This window comes from Lutjanus erythropterus, chromosome 17, assembly GCF_056507025.1.
Source record: "Lutjanus erythropterus isolate fLutEry1 chromosome 17, fLutEry1.hap2, whole genome shotgun sequence".
Classification (NCBI taxonomy): Eukaryota; Metazoa; Chordata; class Actinopteri; order Lutjaniformes; family Lutjanidae; genus Lutjanus; species Lutjanus erythropterus.
Genome location: NC_139333.1, coordinates 30,341,718 through 30,361,049, shown reverse-complemented (window position 1 = coordinate 30,361,049; position 19,332 = coordinate 30,341,718).

Here is a 19,332-nt window from a genome sequence, read left to right as displayed (position 1 = left end):
GCTTTTTTAAATGTTTCAATATGATCTTTTATGCTTCTGACTCTGTATTTAAATGGTCTGACTTTTTTCCCTTTTATTCTGTAAATCACAATAAATACAAACTCTGTTTTGTCAGAGGGTACATGTTGAGTACTATTATTTTTTGGATGATGTGGGAATCAGTTGTGTTGGTTAATATCTTATTTTACAGTGAGCTTGACTGAGGAATCATGGTACACAGATCAGTGAATCACAGCAGCTCTTTTACAGGCTGAACTGTTTGTTACCATCACTGTCAGCAGGGAAAGTGTTGCTATGGTTGTAGTGCAGTCAGAAAATAGAACCAAACTCAGTTTAAAAGACTGTAGTGATCAGATTAGAGGGGGTGGGCGGTGACTCTACACTAGGGCTACATGATTCTTGTTAAATGTGAGTCATGATTTTTGTAGTTACAAACAGACAGGACAGATGGGAGCCAGGATTTATACAGTTGTTTTACTCCAAATAGTTTCACTGCATGAACTTTGACAATGGTTGAGATCTTGTGGATGTGTAGAAGAACACAGGAATTAATGAAGTTAAAGATCTGTGTGGAAATTGGCACAGTGTCTCTGCCTTATGTGCACACAGCTTCATCCTATTTCATCCACCTGCAATCATCCACTATTAATCAGAATGTTAATTTTCATGACCTGTGGATTAATTACAGTGTTGTAGAAGCAAGGTGAGAGCAAGTTGTGAATTTGCCGATGTAGGAACATCTTACTGTCTGAATAATGTGTCCTTTAAGTAACAAGAAAACACTGCATCATTGACTTTAGACCAGGTTTTTGTCGCTCAGTGACTTTCTGCTGCCAAAAGACACCAATGTACCAACAATGCCAACATTTTAAGTCCATCACACCCACAGGTGCATAGAGGGGCAAGAAAATGACAACTGCATTGGTCAGAAACTAACGATGACAGCTGTGCTGTGTTGCACTGTGCGCTGCTTTGCTCCAGGCAGATAGATAGATAGAGCCCTTAATCAAAGCAATTAACATAAACACTTTATATTAAGATGCTTATGATAAGTGTTAGTTAACAGGTAATAACTAAGTAAGTTATCTGTGTATTCTGGGGGCACCTGATCTAAAGTGTGAACAGAGCTTATTGAGGTTAATGAGTCTTTTATTAAATGTGTCAATAGTTGACTATGCATTTTGGGAGTGTCAGATCTATTTTCTTTTTTTAGGATTTTTGCCGTAATTGATTAGTGACTGCTGCAGAGAGAAAGGATAAGGAGAGAGTGAAAGGTGATGTTCTGAGCTGGATCTGAACCCAGCACACACATAATGACTCTGTACCTAGTCAACTCAAGTCATCTCAACTTTATTAATAAAGAGTCTTTCACACAAACATGCAGTCACAGCCACCAGGGCTGGGCAGTATACCCAAGTGCAAAACTGGAATAATACATTTAAAAAAATATACAAAAAAAAAAATAATAATAATACCTCCTCTTTTAACCACTGTCATCAGACATTATATTCAAATGATCATTTTCTGCTTGTTGTCCGAGTTTTTAAACCTGCACTGTATAATATCCATATAATGACAGTTGCACTGGTCTAACTGGACCAACTTTTCTTCCTCTTCACTAACAAGCTAAAATAAGCTTGATGAAAGCAAAACACTTTGCAGATGGTTTTTTTTGGTCAAGCAAAGTGAGGGCGATACCCGTCAAAATATTTTTTCCCAGGATGGAGAAAGCATGACCTGCCTTTTTCCACCTCTGATTGGCTTACCCTGATACTCCTACCCTAACACTTACCAATCTCACACATCATTTACCTAAAGCTACACAACCCAAACAACCCAAACCAATGAAGGCTACGACTGCAAACCAATAAGAGTCAAAGCAGGGTGCGTCATGACTTCACTCTGCTGGGAAAAAAGAATTTTGCCTCCAAGTCAGCACAGGATGGTCAAAATTTATGCTAAAGGGCAAATTCACACTGGTGTAGTTCTCACATCCTCAGAGAGTTCTTTGCCATGAGGTGCCATGTTGAACAGCCAGTGACCAATATGAGAGAATTGGACCCAAAGCACCAAATTTAACAGCTCTAATCTAAAAGGCAAAAACATGAACATGATGAATAGGACAGGTGTTTGAACAACATGTACAGGTATCACTAAGGGTGTACTCACTTGTGTTGCCAGCTTTTTAGACAGTAATGGCTGTGTGTTGAGTAATTTTCAGTGGATAGAAAATCTATACTGCTATAAAAGTTGTGCACTGACTACTCTAAAGTATATCCAAGTTTCATTTCTATAGTATTGTCCCTTGAGAAGATATAATAAAATGGTTGCTGAAACGTGAGGGGTGTACTCACTTTTTAGACATACTGTAACTGTTAGTAAGTGCAAAAATAATGGATTAATTAACCTTGATAAGCACTGTTCATACTTCAGATCTGGTACCCCCAAAATTAAAATAGTTAACTGTTAATAAGTCCATAGTTAACCGCTGATAAATGTATAATCAAGTATGTAGAGATCTTGGTTAGTTAGTTAGTTAATTAAACTCAATAAATGTGTTTGCAATGCTATCATAAACAATGAGAAACTCATAAGGCCTTTATTAACATTCTTAAGCAGTAAGTGTCTTACAATCTCACAATAAACATGTTTATGTTGCTTTTTATTATTGCTTGTCTAATGTACATAAGTGTTAGCCTACTTCTTTACATTTTTTATATTTTTTGTAAAGTGGTCTTGCATACTACTTGTATTTTCATATTTGGTATAGTATAGTGGCTAGCTAGATACAGGGAAAAGCAACATAGCATAGCATAGCTATTAACACTTATATAGTCTTATCAACACTTATTAATGCTAATAAGCATCTTTTAAAATCTTTATTGCCTATTATTTAATACTTATCACAAGCACATTAATATAAGTGTTAGACAGATAACTTAAATGCTGCTGAACATAATATGCAGCATAACATTTGTGTTATTAAGGTTTGTGTGGTCTGGCTGCTGGGATTTGTGATGTTGTTGTGATGTGGTTTGTTTGTCCTGTAGGACCAAATGAATGATTGTCATTTAGAAATGAGACCACAGATGAATGGATTTAGATCATTTTGTAATCAATCTAATTAATCCTGCCTACCCAGGACCTTCTTGATGTCAGGTATATAAATGAAATGTACACACAAAAATATGAATATGCTACTGACTGCACATAGACTACACTTGCCTGGGTCCAGACTTTTGTATCTGCCCACTCCACTGAGCTGACTGATTCCCTGGTCTGGCATCTTGACATGTAACAGCAGTTTCTCGGAAAAATAAATACAAGCAATGAGCACTGCTGGGGGACTAATGATTAGCCAATCAGCACCGCGGGGTGAGATTAAGGCCTTTATCAAGCTGTTGTCAAGGGTTGTCAAACTGTGCATTAGAAGCAGGGGACGAGGAGACAGTGGTGTCTGCTGCAGACACTATGAAGGCTGCTACAAAGTGACTGAAGAAGAGATGTGTGTGTGCAGCTCAGGTTGCTGCCACAAAAAACAAATAAAATATCCCTGTTAATCTAACATGTTTATGTGGCAGAATAGCTAGTGTTAGCTAAGTAGCAGCTATGAGCTTATTTCATGGCAGTCTGCAATCAACATCTGATCAGGTTTGTTTCTGTACTCACAGCTCCCAGAGGGGTGTACAGATAGGGCTGGGTATCATTGAAAACATTACGATATCTTACCCAGTACCCTTAAAGTGATACAAAAACATGTAAATAGGCCTTTTTGTCTGATCTGGGTACCAAAAGGATTGATTGCAGGTGACTGAAGAAGTTTCAATACTACTTGGTACAGAGTTATTTCAAGAGATACCTTAAAGGTATTAAGTACGGATACCCACCCCTCTGTACTACAAGCAAGATAGCTCTGCATCTCCCAAACTTTATTTGAGTGACCTCTTTTTTAGGTTTTAGACTATTTTAACTGTATTTAGACTGACTCGTGGCTGCTAACCAGCTAATGTTAGCTTTATACAGTGTCGACCAGCTCTGCTGTGAAGAGTACATGAAGACATACTAACATTACAGCGGCTTCTTAATTCTTTTCTATACTGTCAGACGTATTGGCTGAATCTTAACATGCAGGTTTATGTCCAGAGGAACATCCACCATTACAATGCCTGAAAGTGCAACATCACCTGTTATATATTCCCCATCCTTTGGTGTTAGCAGGACTCTTAGTTTCACTGCTGACACTGTTAAAATGATAGACTGTCCTTCAACTTGTAAAGTTATTTTTTTCACTCTCAATTTCATGAATGAACACTTCCTGACAGGAAGGAATTCAAATACACACAGATGGATGATTTACACACTTATCTGAAGTAAGGAGTGTTAGCTGAATCTAACATGGCATATTCGTACGAACCCTTGTTACTAAATAAAAATAAGAGTTAAGGTAAGAGTTCTTGCAGGAGGTCCATTGTTAGTGGAAAAGGTTGACAAACCAAAAAGATTTGACCTTGCTGGTGCCCAGTGGGATAAGTTTGAGGAAAGATTTGCTATAACTATAGTTCCATGGTAGAAGAACTGTGATAATAGTGGCAAAAAGGACTATTAAGAAGAGAATGTTGAAGAACTTTTCATGGGACTTTGGGCTCAGATACTCCTATAAAGCAGTTATAGTGAATAATTCACAAAATGTCTGGAATGTATGCTAATACTTCAGGTCCAGTGTTGCATGATGATAATGTTGAGGTAGTATTAAGTACGGTGTTAAGAACTAGCAAAGGAAATCAAATCATGAGTAGGTTAATAACCTTCAGATAAATGTTGTTTTTTTAAAAATCAATGAAGTCAGGATCGCTGTGTGGGTCCACAAAATCTTCAATACAAACAAAACATAGGTGCTCTTTGTGAAGGTTTAGATGGAGCATTAAGAGGAAATCTGTTTATCTCTTGTAAAAACATCTGTAGAGTGTTGATGGACAAACATAAAAAGAATCCAAGGTTCTCTGTTCTCATCCAGAAATTTAAAAAACCTTTATTGGCCAATGGCTAATCAAGTTAAAAAGAAATCACAGACTGACTGATGTCTTTCAGCTCACAAGAGCCTTCATCAGAGTGCAAAGGTAATGAAAATACACATCATTATACGGCAACAACAATCTGCAAAACTATATGAACAAATTTATAGAGGAGATAAAGAACACGCTACGTAAAACAAGAAAATCCCAAATGTATACAGAGGAAAGGGGGGAAAGGAAAAAAGAGAGCAGCAAAGAAAAATGGGTATCCATTAAAAGAAAAAACTGAAAACTGAAATGAGACCAAAAAAAACCCTGGGTTGTTTCCAGATAAAACCCTAAGAATGTAAAAAGGTTCTCTGCGGAACACTCTGAATGTGTTCTAAATAAAACCCTTGGAATATAAAAGGGTTCTCATGATCATTAATTTTACCAATGATTGATGAAGTGGTGAGTCAAGCAGTGGTTTTCAGGGTTACCATCCAGAATGTCTCCCTTTGGAAGAGATGTTGTCTTTGAAGACAGACTTGTTAAGCACAAATACTTGTTTCTATAGTGCTCCCTTCATCTCCCCTGTACTTTTGTTCCATTATTTTTGCAGATTGACGTGTATTTTCATGACCGTTGCACCCTGATGAAGGCTCTTGTGAGCTGAAACGCGTCAGTTGGTTTTTCTGTGGTCTGAATTTTTATTTATTTATTTATTTATTTATTTTTAACTTTGTTTAGCCATGGACCAATAAAGGCTTTTTGGAACAGAAGAGAGGACCTTGGATTCTTTTTATGTTTGTCCAAAGAACTCTATTGATGTTTTTTCACAACGGAGACAAACATATATCTTTTTAAATCTATTTTTTGCCATCAAAGATAGAACAGAGGGACTCTTCTTCACTTGCAATCAGAGATACTTAATAAATAATGTGTAGAAGATTAGATCAGGTAATCAATATTTAAATCAAAGAAGTTTGTTGCAGACATTTATTGATGGCTCTCTGGATGCATAAGGATTATATATTTGGAAACTTGGGATTCAACAAGGTTTGTAATAGAATGTCTTGGGGCATAGCTAATGGCAGTCCTGTGGACCACGTGGTGGACAGAGAAGACCGAACTGAAAAATTCTCCTGCTCAGAATCTGCTAAAAATGGGTCATCAATGGCTCGCCCTGACCTGTTTCTGGAAATGTTTTGCTGTTTATAGAGAGGCAAAGTCCGTCCCCTTACAATGTTCACCATAGGACCCTATTTTGGAAAAAAAAAAAAGTGAACACTAGTCAGTGATGACAGACAATGCTTTTTGACAAGAAACAAGAAAGTTGCAGTGTAATAGGTTTGTCATAGATAAGTTTAGTGTGAAAACACTCAGTGAACTAGTGTTTTATCCAGATACTCCTTGCACTTGAATTAGCCAGGAAGTTAAAGAACATGCAGGACCTGTTACCTGTGTGACTCCATCCTGCAGTGAAAACACACAGGCAACATAGCTTCAACAGCTAACATTAGCGCAAGAGTGAGAAAGTCACAATGTCAGGTATGTGACTTTTGGATGTGTAGTCTTTTTAATTACATATCTTCACAGCCTTGTACTTCAACTACTTCATTCACTTGTAAAATTATCTCTTACAAACATCATAATTCATGACAAGTCAAACAGGAGCAAAAAATTATTTGGCTGTCACCACTGACTATATATATTTTTTTTCTTGGTAAGGTCTTGTGGCAGAGGAGATGAGAGGAAGTGCTGAATTTCTGAAGCTTCCAGGGCATTCAGAAATAAAAGCTAAAAACATTTCAGGTAACATAGCTAAATAGTCTTTTGCAAAGGAAAATGAAAGCTCTACTGGGAAGATCTGAATGCTTCAGCATTATAAAAGAATTTTTTAGCAATGACTGACAAAATGAGTGGATGGAAGAGAAGATGGGGAGGCTTTATTTTTCTTTGCAAGGCACAGTGAAAAGGGAAAGGTTATATTTCAGCTATAACAGAAGAGATTAAGTCATCATGACCAGGTTGTGACTGGTTCATTGTGGTTTAGCAAGCTGTTTGAAAATTACAGGCAAGCACATTCAGATGACTTATGTTCATGCAGGAGTCTAGAAACTGTGCTTAATGCTCTTCTTGCCTGAGGAAAGTTCGTAACTGAAAGACAACAACTGTTTAAAGAGCTGTCAGATTTGCAAGTTTCTCATTTTGCAAGTTGTTGCTGTCTTCAGTCTTGAGAGGGTTTTCATTGGACTTTTTGTATTATACAGGATTTCACTCCAGAATATGAACTTAATAGTCTCCTTTTGTTGAGGGCAGCATTATGACTAGACTCCACCAAGCATGGCTGTGTCACATTATGGACTGTGGCTGCCGGAGCTGATCGCCGCCATTCTACACACCATGCTGGTGATTCCACCAGCAGCGACTCAGTGCTCGCTCCGTTCCACTTCAAATACGCACTGAGTCCATTTTTGACAAATGTCACATCGATTAGCACAGAGCAGATTGAGCGTGCAGGAAGTCAGACACAGAAAAAGCAGAGAGAATCCAGTCAATTTTCAAAATAAAAGACCACATACAGACTTGTGATCATAAAGACAGACAAAAAGTAAACTATTTAACTATGTAGTCTACTTCTCCATGGTAGAAGCACAGAGAGCAAGAAAAGATGACCAAATCAACAAAATCTGAGCAAGCAAACATAATCAGGTGGGCAAAATGCTCCACTGCTGTACCACAAAACCGTGGTACAGATGTGCTGTGCCCATTGGCATCTGCAGTTTTCACTGTCCCTGGTTTATGATGATTGATCTTGCCCTGTCCCAGAGCCCCCAAATTTGCATTTTTAGCAGGAATGTGCGCAATTTTATGATTTAACTTCGCCACCCTTGCTAGCAGAAATATTAGTCAGGTAAACTATCTACTATCAATATTTTATTCATGCACGATGCCAGTCAATTGTTGCCTTCAGGCTTTTATGCAGCCGCCCTCCACTAGTCAGGGCTGCAGCTCCATCAGACAGCAGCCACTCTCGCCCAGCACAAATGCCCTGATGGTCTGGATGCTTTTATCAGCAAAGTGGGACAGATGACAGCTCGTAAACAGCATGGTTTATCAGTATTTTGATGTAAAAATGAAAACAAGGTTGACTGTAGGCTGTGTCAGAGGAAAGTGGCATATAACCACTTGACTGGAGCAATGAGTAACCACATTCAGCACAGACATGGACAGTAACCTGCTTCAGTAACTTAATGCAGTTACTGTATCTCCAAACATGGTCTTGCTTTAAGCCCAGCAGTAGTTTTAGTGCTTAACCCAACCAAGTACTTTTCATTTTTTCTTGTGTCTAAACCTAATCAAAGTTCAAACATTTCACAGGTTGTTTCACGGCTATAATTATGTGTTAAAAAGGCTTTCTGGCTCCGTCAGATACAGCTAGTACGGGTACCTTTTGCCTTTGTATCAGATGAGAGGGGAGGTGACAGACTGTCAGTATGTGATGAGTTGGTATGAAATTTGTCTCTGTTACTACTTCCGCTGCTGGCTTAAAAGCAGAACAGAAGGCCACCCATGCCGTGTGTTTTATACAAAATAGCTGGGTGGAATAACAGTGCAACATTCCTGCCTTGAACAGGCCGTGTAAAAGGGGCTTAAATCTCCCTTTACAACAAGATGCAGAACCTGTTGAGTCACTGGTCCTGTAGGTATGGGGTTGGGGTTGTGCTTCAGTGTTGGCTTATCCTTGAAAAGAATTAGTTCATACAATTTGTTGCCCCACCCTGTCAGATGGGGACTGTGTTTATAAGACTGTCTCTCCCAGAAGGCATTCAAAGTGTATTTGTTCACATGGAAAAAGAAGAATAAAAAAGAGAGGTACTCTATAGATAGACATTCAAACTCAGCTTACTTTTTCACCTTCCACACAGCTGACCATTCAGTGCAAAGTGAATATCAGATTGTCAGGTTTGGAAAGTTGTGAGCCATAACCGTATAGACTCCCGTCAGAAAGCAGTCAGGGGAGGGGATTTCTGAAGCTGATCAACCACCCAACAAGTGCTTCTGATGGAGTATACTGAGTCCCATATCTACTCAGTATATTCGGTGTGAAAGATGTTAAGCCCATATTAACAGATAACAAGCAAACAGGAAAGTAGGGCATCAGTCACACTTTCATAATCTTATTTGCTCGGTTTCCTTATACTTTATTTTTGTCTTCATACATAACCGTTATATTATAAAGCCAGCAATTCAATGTGGCAGTGTACATTCAAGAGTATGACCTGCTGTTCATCAACTGTACTGACTGACACAGGTCACTGTACATAATACATGTTCAGCATTCAGAAGGCACAAAAGATGTAAGACCTTTGGTTTCTCTGGACCAGGAAGATACAACACTTCTCTAAGCTGATGGCATGTTTCTTTGGGCAAGAATCCTGACTTAGACCTGATGATCAGGCCAGCACCTTGCTTGGTAACACCAGAGGCAAAATTGTGCTGAGGAAAAGTGTTGCATAAATGCATCCATTTATCATTGAAAAGACTAAAAAATGTTTTTGCTCCTGATTGGCTTCATCAAGAGTTTGATTTACCAACTGGCCGCTGGCAGTAATCTGACACTCCAGATGGTTTGTTACACAGAAGCGAAGGAGTCACATGTGATTGTGTGATCTTGCGAGTCCACCTGCCTCGCAGGGGAACTCTCCTGCTATGTCATATGGTTTGTTGATCTGATGGGTTTAAATTAGCCTATTTTAGACATGATAGACAGATGGTTCATCCAATCACCTATATTCCTAAGTTGCATGCAGGTAAACAGTCTGTGTGGAAATCAAAATAGGCAGAATGCATTGATTGAAATGCAATGAAATGTGGAACCCATCAGCTATCGTCTGACAATGATTTAGCTTTTTATTAGCTTTTAAAAAGTTTATCTGCATTCATACTTGACAAATAATCCAGTTGTAGGCCAGCAACTCCACTCTCATATCTCAAGTTGCTAACTGGACTGTAAACAATGAACAGCGCATAGAAGAGGAAATCTTGGCCTGGATATCCATTATCCAGATATCTGCTGGCCTCCAAACATTGGCTATTGCCCTCAGAGGTTCAATCATTGTTGATAGTAAATGGGTTCTGATACAGACATAAATGTAACAGAGGCCGAAAGTAGAAGGAAGTCAGGAAAAACATTTTAAATGAGAGGATGAGCCTGAATCCAAACTCATTAGGGGGCGGCATCATAAGGGCTTTTCACACTGCATTTAGCTTTAGACCCAGGTTAAGAGAGCAGGTATCTCCAGGCTAAGCTGTTCGCCTAGGCTAATAGAGCTTTTGCACTGGCACAATCTTGGAAAATTCCAAAGTGGGCTAACCCTGACTTTAGCCTAGGGCTAATTGGCCCTGTACTGGAGCAGGGTGAGCCCTGGGTTTGCGTGGTTATCTGTTGAAAATTGACTGAAACCAGGGCTAAAGGCTGGCAGTATGAAACACACACATCTGTGACAAGAAATATGCACTATGACTGTATTAAATCATAAAATGATCATGTGTCATCAGCGATTAAAGAAACATGCTAAGTTGAAATACAGGCTTGTCTGACATTGTCAGTGTGTCAAAGTATAATGTTGTGCTCGTCTTGTGCTTGTGTAGGTTCAATGTCCCTGCAGCCTGTGGGCAACCTACCTGAGCTTCAGTCCTGGGAGGAGGAGGTGGGAGGAAACAACGGGCTTCGAGCATATATTAGGGATTTAATCTATTTAATATACCTTTTTATGGCTCAAATTTTAAGTTACTTGAGATCACAGCTGTGCAAGTTACAAACTTTCCTCTCAGAACCTGTGTAATTAAGGTTTTTTATGCCCAATGAATGAATTTAAGGACAACATTGGAAATAATCTTAAGACTAAGTTCAAGCACAAATCTAAGAACATTTTTATAAATGAGGCCCCTGGTTTAGTCTACAGACAGAGATTTTTCCTGAAACATATTTGGCTCTTTAGCTGCTCCACTATATTCACCAGCTAGCCTTTAACTGTGTTGGTTTGCTGTTTGGTGCTGGGCAAGTAGTGTACAGAGGTAGAATGGATGGGCCAACCAACCAAACCAAACCAAACCAAATCATCTAGAACAGCCTGAACAGTTCTGAAAACCTGAGAAGGACTGCTAAATTGGCTTATAAGACAGGGACTCCCATGGGATTCCTGCAGGTTGGGAGTCAATTTCACTATTGATCACAGGACTGAGACAGGACAGGAAAAAGAGTCAACAGGAGCAGGAATCATGACAACAGCAGGTCCGATTTGCAGGCACTCGACTGTGGATTGACAGGAATGGGATGAGATGGGAGCCATTCTTCTGAGATTGAGATTGGACAGGATATTTATATATATATATTTTTTTTTTTACTCTGTCATGGCAGTGGAGTAGGAAAGGTGTGAAATCCACTTCCGGGTCAAGCTTGACAATAACTGACACCTGTCAGATTAGTAATTTGATCCATTGTTAGTGTGGAGTCTTTCAATAAAAAAACTCGTACATTACATTTAAGTCTACTGAGGGGTGGATGGGAAGAACTTATTCGGATGTGTACTTGGCGACAACAATAAACAAATGTCCAATACATCGTTATCTTTGGGTGCGGTGACCCATTTATTCTCACACGTGTCCACCTTCACACAGGAAAACCATTATACTTTGACTGTTCTTCTCCAACAGGTTTCCATTAAAAAGGTTCAATGTCCATCACAGGCAAGTATCCATTTAACAGTTTCATTTCCAACACATTGTCCAAAAACTTCCATGCTGCCACACACGGTCAAAAAGCTGTTTGCTTGCCCTGTCCACACACCTGCTGCTCATCACCTTCACCTTACCTATGTTGCCTGTGTTTGACCTAGTACTCCACCCTGTGTACAAACAACAAAACTGCTTTTTTATCATGTATAATTACCTCTACAAGAAATAAAACAAACAAAAATATTACTGTGGCTCCAACAGTAGCATTGTTGCACATACAGCTAAGCTCTGTATATTTAGCTTTAAATGTCTCTTCTTTAATTTTTTTTTTTTAATTTAATTAACTAGTTTAACAAAAATGTATAGTAATGAAATAAAAGATCCAAATAATTTCCAAATTTTCTTTAAAGGGAGTGTGTTGGAGGGACTTGGTATTTAAAATTCTGGCTACAGCCCTGCCTCCAACACAGTACAACAGAGGTGAATGGAATTTTATCTTTGCTGCTAAAATTTCTCAAGAATTCAACAGCAACATCGCTTTCCAGGAATGACGCACTGAGTAACCCACTTGCAACATGGTATTAATAAAATTCATGGGAACTATTTCTCCAGTAGAAAGTGCAAAAACTGGAACAGTGAGGTCTATCGATTATCCCAGTGCCTACTTAAGAGTGAAAGGAAATGTCATGTTAAATCCCCATGAGTTTGCTGAAGTTGCTTCATATGTGCCTGCCGCACCCTGCACTTACCAACTGAATGGATGAGTCATCCACAAGTACAACCAATGTTCGCCACTATTCATATTTAGAGGTTCAAAGGAAAACAGTTGTTGTGATAGCACCAATAAGAAGTTGTACCACAAGGTCCATTTGGTAGCTGCTCTGAAGCTTTCTATCATATAACATGATCTTCATCGGCACAGTTCCATGGAATTGTATAACAGATGCTCAAATTTCTGTTTTTTTACTGGAATGCTCAGCATTAAAGCCATCATGGCATGAATTCCTTGAAGGGACATTTCACCCAAGAATAGAAATGTGATCAATACATATTTTTCCCCTCACCAGTAGTGCTATTTATCCCTCTAGATAGTTTTGTCATGGGTTGCAGAGTTTTGGATATATTGCTCGTAGAAATGTCTGCCTTCTCTCCAATGTAATGGAACTAGATGCCCCTTGGCCTGTGCTCAAAGCACAAAATTAGGGCTGTAGTCAACCAAAGAAAATCTTGGTTGACTAAAATTCTACCTACTCTTCAACCAATCAATTAGTCGATAGAAAAAAAAAACTGCACTTTATCTCTAGAGTAACTGAATCAGCTACAGTGCACTGATGGCTGGAAATGGATGCTTACACATGAATTTCACAGCACCAGCTGGCTTTCATACAACACCAGAGTGAACACAGGTCACCCTGCAGTATAATCTTCCACAAAAAGCATGAAAAAAATATCTGTTACTATCACTGTTATTCAGTTGACTTCAAACCAGGCTTTAACATTCACATGGTTCTATAAACTGTTCCTCACAATTACAATATTAGTCCAACATCACCCCAACCCAGGAGTAGCCACATTAGTCACACAAAATGCTCGCGCCAATTCTAATAACATAAAACATTGTACAACACACAGTCTTTTCCGGTCTGAGGTCAGGTCACAACAACTGGTATCAGTCCATAATAGAGCTTAAAATACTACCAGCATACACTAGTTAGGAAAGCAGTCTGGGGGGATAAAGTCCACACATGCTGTCATCAAAAACAAACTTTTTACTCACTTCTGTCTTCTGATGCTGGGAGCTAATGTAGCAATTACTGTGGGTACTTTGACATGATGTCAATTAGATTGGAGCCAAGAAAATGTTCAGTAAATAGACTGTCACAGTTAAATAAAATACATCCAGTCTGCATTTGTTCTGTCCTAGAACAGTGATGGATGAAGAAATGCTTCCTTCCTTATTAAAGTAACACCAACCACTGTCCCACCAATGAGACACATAAGATCATAATGATCAATAAACTGACCAACTGCACAAAGAAATACATTTGAAAAACTGAACAGCAATTTCGCTTTCCAGAAATCATGACCTGGTTATGGAAGATAATCAACTAGTCTGCCATCCACCAGCCATATCCCCCCTCAGAAGGAATGTGCATCTATTCATATATGAGAGGTCACAGCTCAGTCGAAGAGGATGTCAGGAATGTATTCCAAGCTGTCTAGGCTTGGGTACCGAACTTGGTACTTGTAAGGGTGCAGACCAGATAACATTGGGTAAATCAATCAATGCCAAATTTTGTGAGTACATCTGGGTGAGAGAGTATAGAGAAAAGGAGAAAGAGGGAGAGTGGTTTTAAAGCGAGCAGCAACTTGTCCAAGTAACAGAGCGAAGTGAGAAAGTCAATCATAGCAAACCAAAAGTGGTCGCAAGTGTGGTTAAACTTTTCAAAACTCGACACAAACAACACTTGCTGCTGTATATGTAATGTCAATTGCAAACGCAAAATACTGAATATCTAAAAGCTAAAGAGTGCACTGTTTTTCATAGCCCAAAAGCTAAATCCCCCACAGCAGCTGCAGTTTACGTTAGTGTGGCTGCAGCGGGTGTTTAAACAGTGTAACTTAACTGTCCATGGACAACAAAACTTTAAGTGAGGCATCAACAACTTCATCGACATCTTCAGGTGACTAATTTGCTCATTGGATAAGTTGTTGGAGATAACAGAGCTTTTTTACTGTGATAACTGTCCTGGTTGGCTTAGCATTTGTAGTAATGTTAGCCTGAGCCTACACTTAGACACAGGCTGTCTGAAACTTCTTACCAAAATGATAATTAGTACACCACAACAATGTGAGGTTTATTAGTATGTGAGAAACCTTAGTACGAAACCAATATTCATAAATTTCATGCTATTAATGGAGAAATATTAGATTATTAATATTAGTTATTAGCGATGGCATTGATGACAACAACATAACAAGAAGGATACGGTTTACATTTTGTGTGGTGTGTAAAATGCCCTACATAAATGACAAAATATTTTGACTAATTTTTACTGTTGAAATCGCATTTTTGTTATCCCATAGAGAATAATGTACCACAAAAAGATATCGGCATTGGTACCATAGGGATTCAAATGTGGAAGGTATCCAGCTCTAATGCTGTCACAAGCACAAGCCTCTCCTCCATGAGTAGATGCAGTCTGTCCTCTGTGTAGTGTTACGGTTGGCGGGCGGTAGAAGGAAAATAGTTCCTGGACAAAATCTATATGCTGATGAATATTATGTGGCATGATTGAAAGATCTGATCAGCCCCAATATAGACTATGTGGTGAGAAGTTTTCTCTTTAATTTTTATTTATCTCTCACATGCTCTATGTATATATGGTTGAGGGACTATACTGGACAGTCAGCTCTACAATAATTACACATATGATGTCGGTCAAGATTAAAGATAATTTAACAGGTCAAGAAAGTCACCTTTGTCGTGATTTTTTTTTATTATCAGACTGTGAAGATTCCTCATTGGATAGACTACACACTCAAAAGTTTCCTAAGTGATGTCATGACTTTTTACCCACAAAAGCTAACGTTAGCTGCTGAAGCTATGATGCCTGTGTGTTTTTGCACTGGGATGTAGTCACTAGAGCAACAGGTTCTGTTCGTCCTTTCTCTTCCTGGCTGATAAAAGGACCAGGAGGCACCAGATATAACAGATCAAGCACTACAAGGGACAGCCATGATGGTGTTGGTGACATGTACTGTGTGAGATGAGTGATGTAGTTCACTGAGCAGTTTCATGCAAAGCTAAATGATGACAAACTAAATTGCGACTTTCTTGTCTTGTAAAATTATCTTTTAAATGGACATCTTATGTGTAATTCATGGCACAATTCGAACAGGGTTAGGAAAGTTATTTATCTTGTTGATTACGTTCATATTTTATCTGACGTAAGGTTCCATGGAGCATACTGGAAAGGAATGGAGTTCGCATCTCTATGTCTGTGTCTCAGTTCAAATGGATATAATGGCAGTCTAATATGGGCCTAAGTCACGCCCCTTCCAGTGTATCCCATGGGACCTAAATATGGAAAAAAAAAGTGAATGGTAGTCTATGGTGAGAGAGAAAATTTTTTTTGATTCCATTTGAACTGTGCCTCAAATTACACATATGTTGTCTGTCAGTTTAAAACACAATTTTTCAAGTCAATATAGTCTCAGTTTGTCACTGGTTTGTTGTAGTTTAGTGTAGTTTTATGTGAAACCACTCAGTGAACTCTCATCTCGCACAATATACATCATCAACACAAATCTCACTGCCTCTTGTAACAGTATCTTAAGTGTTTTAATAAGCGACTTCCTGTTTTTTTTATCAGCCATGATGGAAAGAACAAGTAAGAACAGCTGTTTTCACGACATAGCTTCAAAGCTAACGTTAGCTTTTGGTGGGAGAAAGTCATGACATCACAGGTCATGGGTGTGTCATCTTTCTAATTACATATTGTCACAGTTATACTCACTTAAAACAGTTTTACAAATTGACAAACAAATTGACCTTCTTGACTTAAAAATTATCTTTTAAATTGACAAATATATGTGTGATTCATGGCACAATTCAAACAGGATAAAAAAAATAATAATTTGTCATTGACTATAGTTCATATTTTTCTGAAGATAGGTCCCATGGTGGTTTACTGGAAGGGGCGTGACTTAGGCTCTCTATAATGGCAGTCTATAATGCTCACAAATGTCAGAAGCAGAAAGAAAGGAAGCTGAACAAAGACAGACATGTTTAACAGCCACCTTTCAATCTAATTACCCACTGAGGGCTAATAATATACCTGATGTGAAATACTGGCAATGCACAGTGGCTCAATGTTAGAATGTTGGGTGATGAGGTAACAATGTATCAGCTTCACATCCTCCATTACTGTAAGTAGGCTATGTGCTTGTGTGTGTGTGTGTATGACGTGTGTGTGTGTGTATGTGTGTGTGTTGGCTACATGAGAGAGAGACAGAGAGACGAATACAGAGGGACAAAGACAGATTAACAGCATGTCATTACAGCTGACCAAGAAGTAATTAAGTTTTAAAGGTTTCAACAAAGGTATATCAGCCTTCATATAACGTATTCAAGAGGAAATGGCGTATATCCGCCATTGCTGCTCATTGCTTCTTCTTCCACCTAGCACACACACACACATAGACACACTCACACACAACGAATGACGTAAGGCTCATGCTGCGAAAACGCTGTCAGGGTCTTACGGACGTCTCGTAAAATAGAATATATTTCAACTTTGGTGAAAGTTGTTTTAACTGTGTTTCCATCGAAAAAATGCCCTTCATGGCACTAGTTTGGTATTTGACAAGCAATACATATTCATCCGCTTCTACATGAGTGTCAAGAGCACGGCAGTACCCGGATGGACTGTCATGGCCGCCGTCGCTGTGGTTCCATAGAGAGGAGAGGAGGAAGGCAAATGTTTCTGCTGTGGGTGTTTTCTACCTTAACCTGCTTTTTATAATGTCGGACGCTGCCGGGACGCCGCCTGAACTTCCGTCGACTTCATAGTAAGAAATAACTCATTTTCTGTAACTTTGAATATCTTCGCGTGGGTGGGGGCTTTATTTTGGTGTAAAATAACTGGTTATTAAACTCCACAGACACTAACAGTGTCGCGAAGTGGTTCGTATATTTTCCACGCATCGAAATATAAATTGCTACAGTATAATAAAATATCCCAGCGGTTAGTGTGGAGTCCTTTGTTGTTGTGTGTGTATGTGTGTGCAGCCTTCTCCCACTAATGCAGCGTTCCCTCGCGTTTCCTAAACTTAAGCGACTGTGGAGCAAGTCACTCGAAAAAGTAAAAATACGTTAAACTAAGGTGTCGAATTGTAACGTTAAGGCTGAAGTTCACGTTTTTGCAACGTGTCGTACTTGTCCCCGTGTTGTGGTACTGAGGCTGAGTGTAACTGCAGTTAGGAGACGATGCAACTTTTCCTCTCATCTCCAAGCTTCATTTCTGTCTATCCCATCTAGATGGTGTGGGCCATGAGTCGCCTACCTGTCTGCACTGCAGGTGTTCACAATGTCCTGCTCAGCTTTATTACACTACTAGTTTTAATGTACGCTGTTTTTTTTTAGTAATTATACAAGCTAAATATACTTACATTTTAAAGCAAGATAGAAATTATACTGCCTAAATTAAATTAAACTATTTAAAAGATGTTTTGGATATTATTGAAGTCAGCCAAAGTGGTTGTTGAGGTAATGTTTGCAGAAATGAAGTTTTGTTAGACTGAAGTAGCTGGTGCACATAAGTCATATATCATGGCAGCCATGTTTCCCCCCAACATGGCTTCCCTCATCCACAGGGTTGACAGCTGACAGAGACATATGGAATGGCTCCTGCTGATTTTACATTCATACTTTAAAAGTGTAATTTTGAATTGAAGAGGTGGTAATATGTGTAATTTTTACTGTGTGTTTAAAGGGGCAGACTGCATCGCACTGTGCTTATGTAACTAGGCCTTCTTGCTGTTATAGCAGGTACACATGGATCACAGAAAATGTCAGAAAAAGTACTTTACTGTTTTTAAACTATTCCACGATATACAAATTATATGTCGATGTACAATTTCTCTAAAGCAACATACTGTAAATTCTCAAATGTTGCAAACTTATGATGATTTTACAGTAAGGCTGTGCAGCTTGGACAAAATCAAATATCACAACATTTTTGACCAAATACCTCAGTATTGATATTTGTCTATATTGTGACAGCTATGAGACAATGCAACTTTTCTTTTCATCTCCAAGCTTCATTTCTATCTATCCTGTCTAGATGGTGTGGGCCATGAGTCGCCTAACTGTCTGCACTGCAGGTGTTCACAATGTCCTGCTCATCTTTATCACACTATCAGGCTCAGATGCACAGTTTTATTAGTATTAATACAAGCCAGTCCAGTTGCCTATGAAACCCTTGACAAATTAGTATTAATACAGGCTATCTTTTGAATAGCTGAATTAAATTTGGGTAGTATAATTTCAAGTGTGTTCTGGATATTAAGAAGTGAAGTCAGCCAAAGTGTGCATTGAGATAATAGCTGGTGCACATAAGTCCTAAAATCATGGCAGCAATTTTTCCCCCCAGCATTTTTCCTCCCTTCATAAGTGAAATTTTGAATTGGTTAATGCCTGTAATTGATACTGTGTGTTTAAAGAGCCAGACCGTGTGGCATTGTGCTTATGTAACTAGGCCTTTTCGCCTTTATATCAGGTACGTGGAACACAGGAAATGTCAGGGAAAGCACTTCCTTGTGTTGATTCTTAGCATTCGGTGCTGCCCCATTACTGTCATGGTCTATTCAATGGAATTTATGCTCATTCATTGAGAAAGGTGAAAAAGTTGATCTGTGGGCGTATCCTGCACCAGTTTGGCTAATCCACAAAAAAGTTGTGTTACAGGTAAAAAATAAATGTCTATGAACTCTTTCTATTCTATATAGGCTTGGGTGATATAGCTGAAAAATGCTTGATAGTAAAGTTTCATATTGGTTGATCTTGATAATTATTGATCCTGTAGGTTGTGAC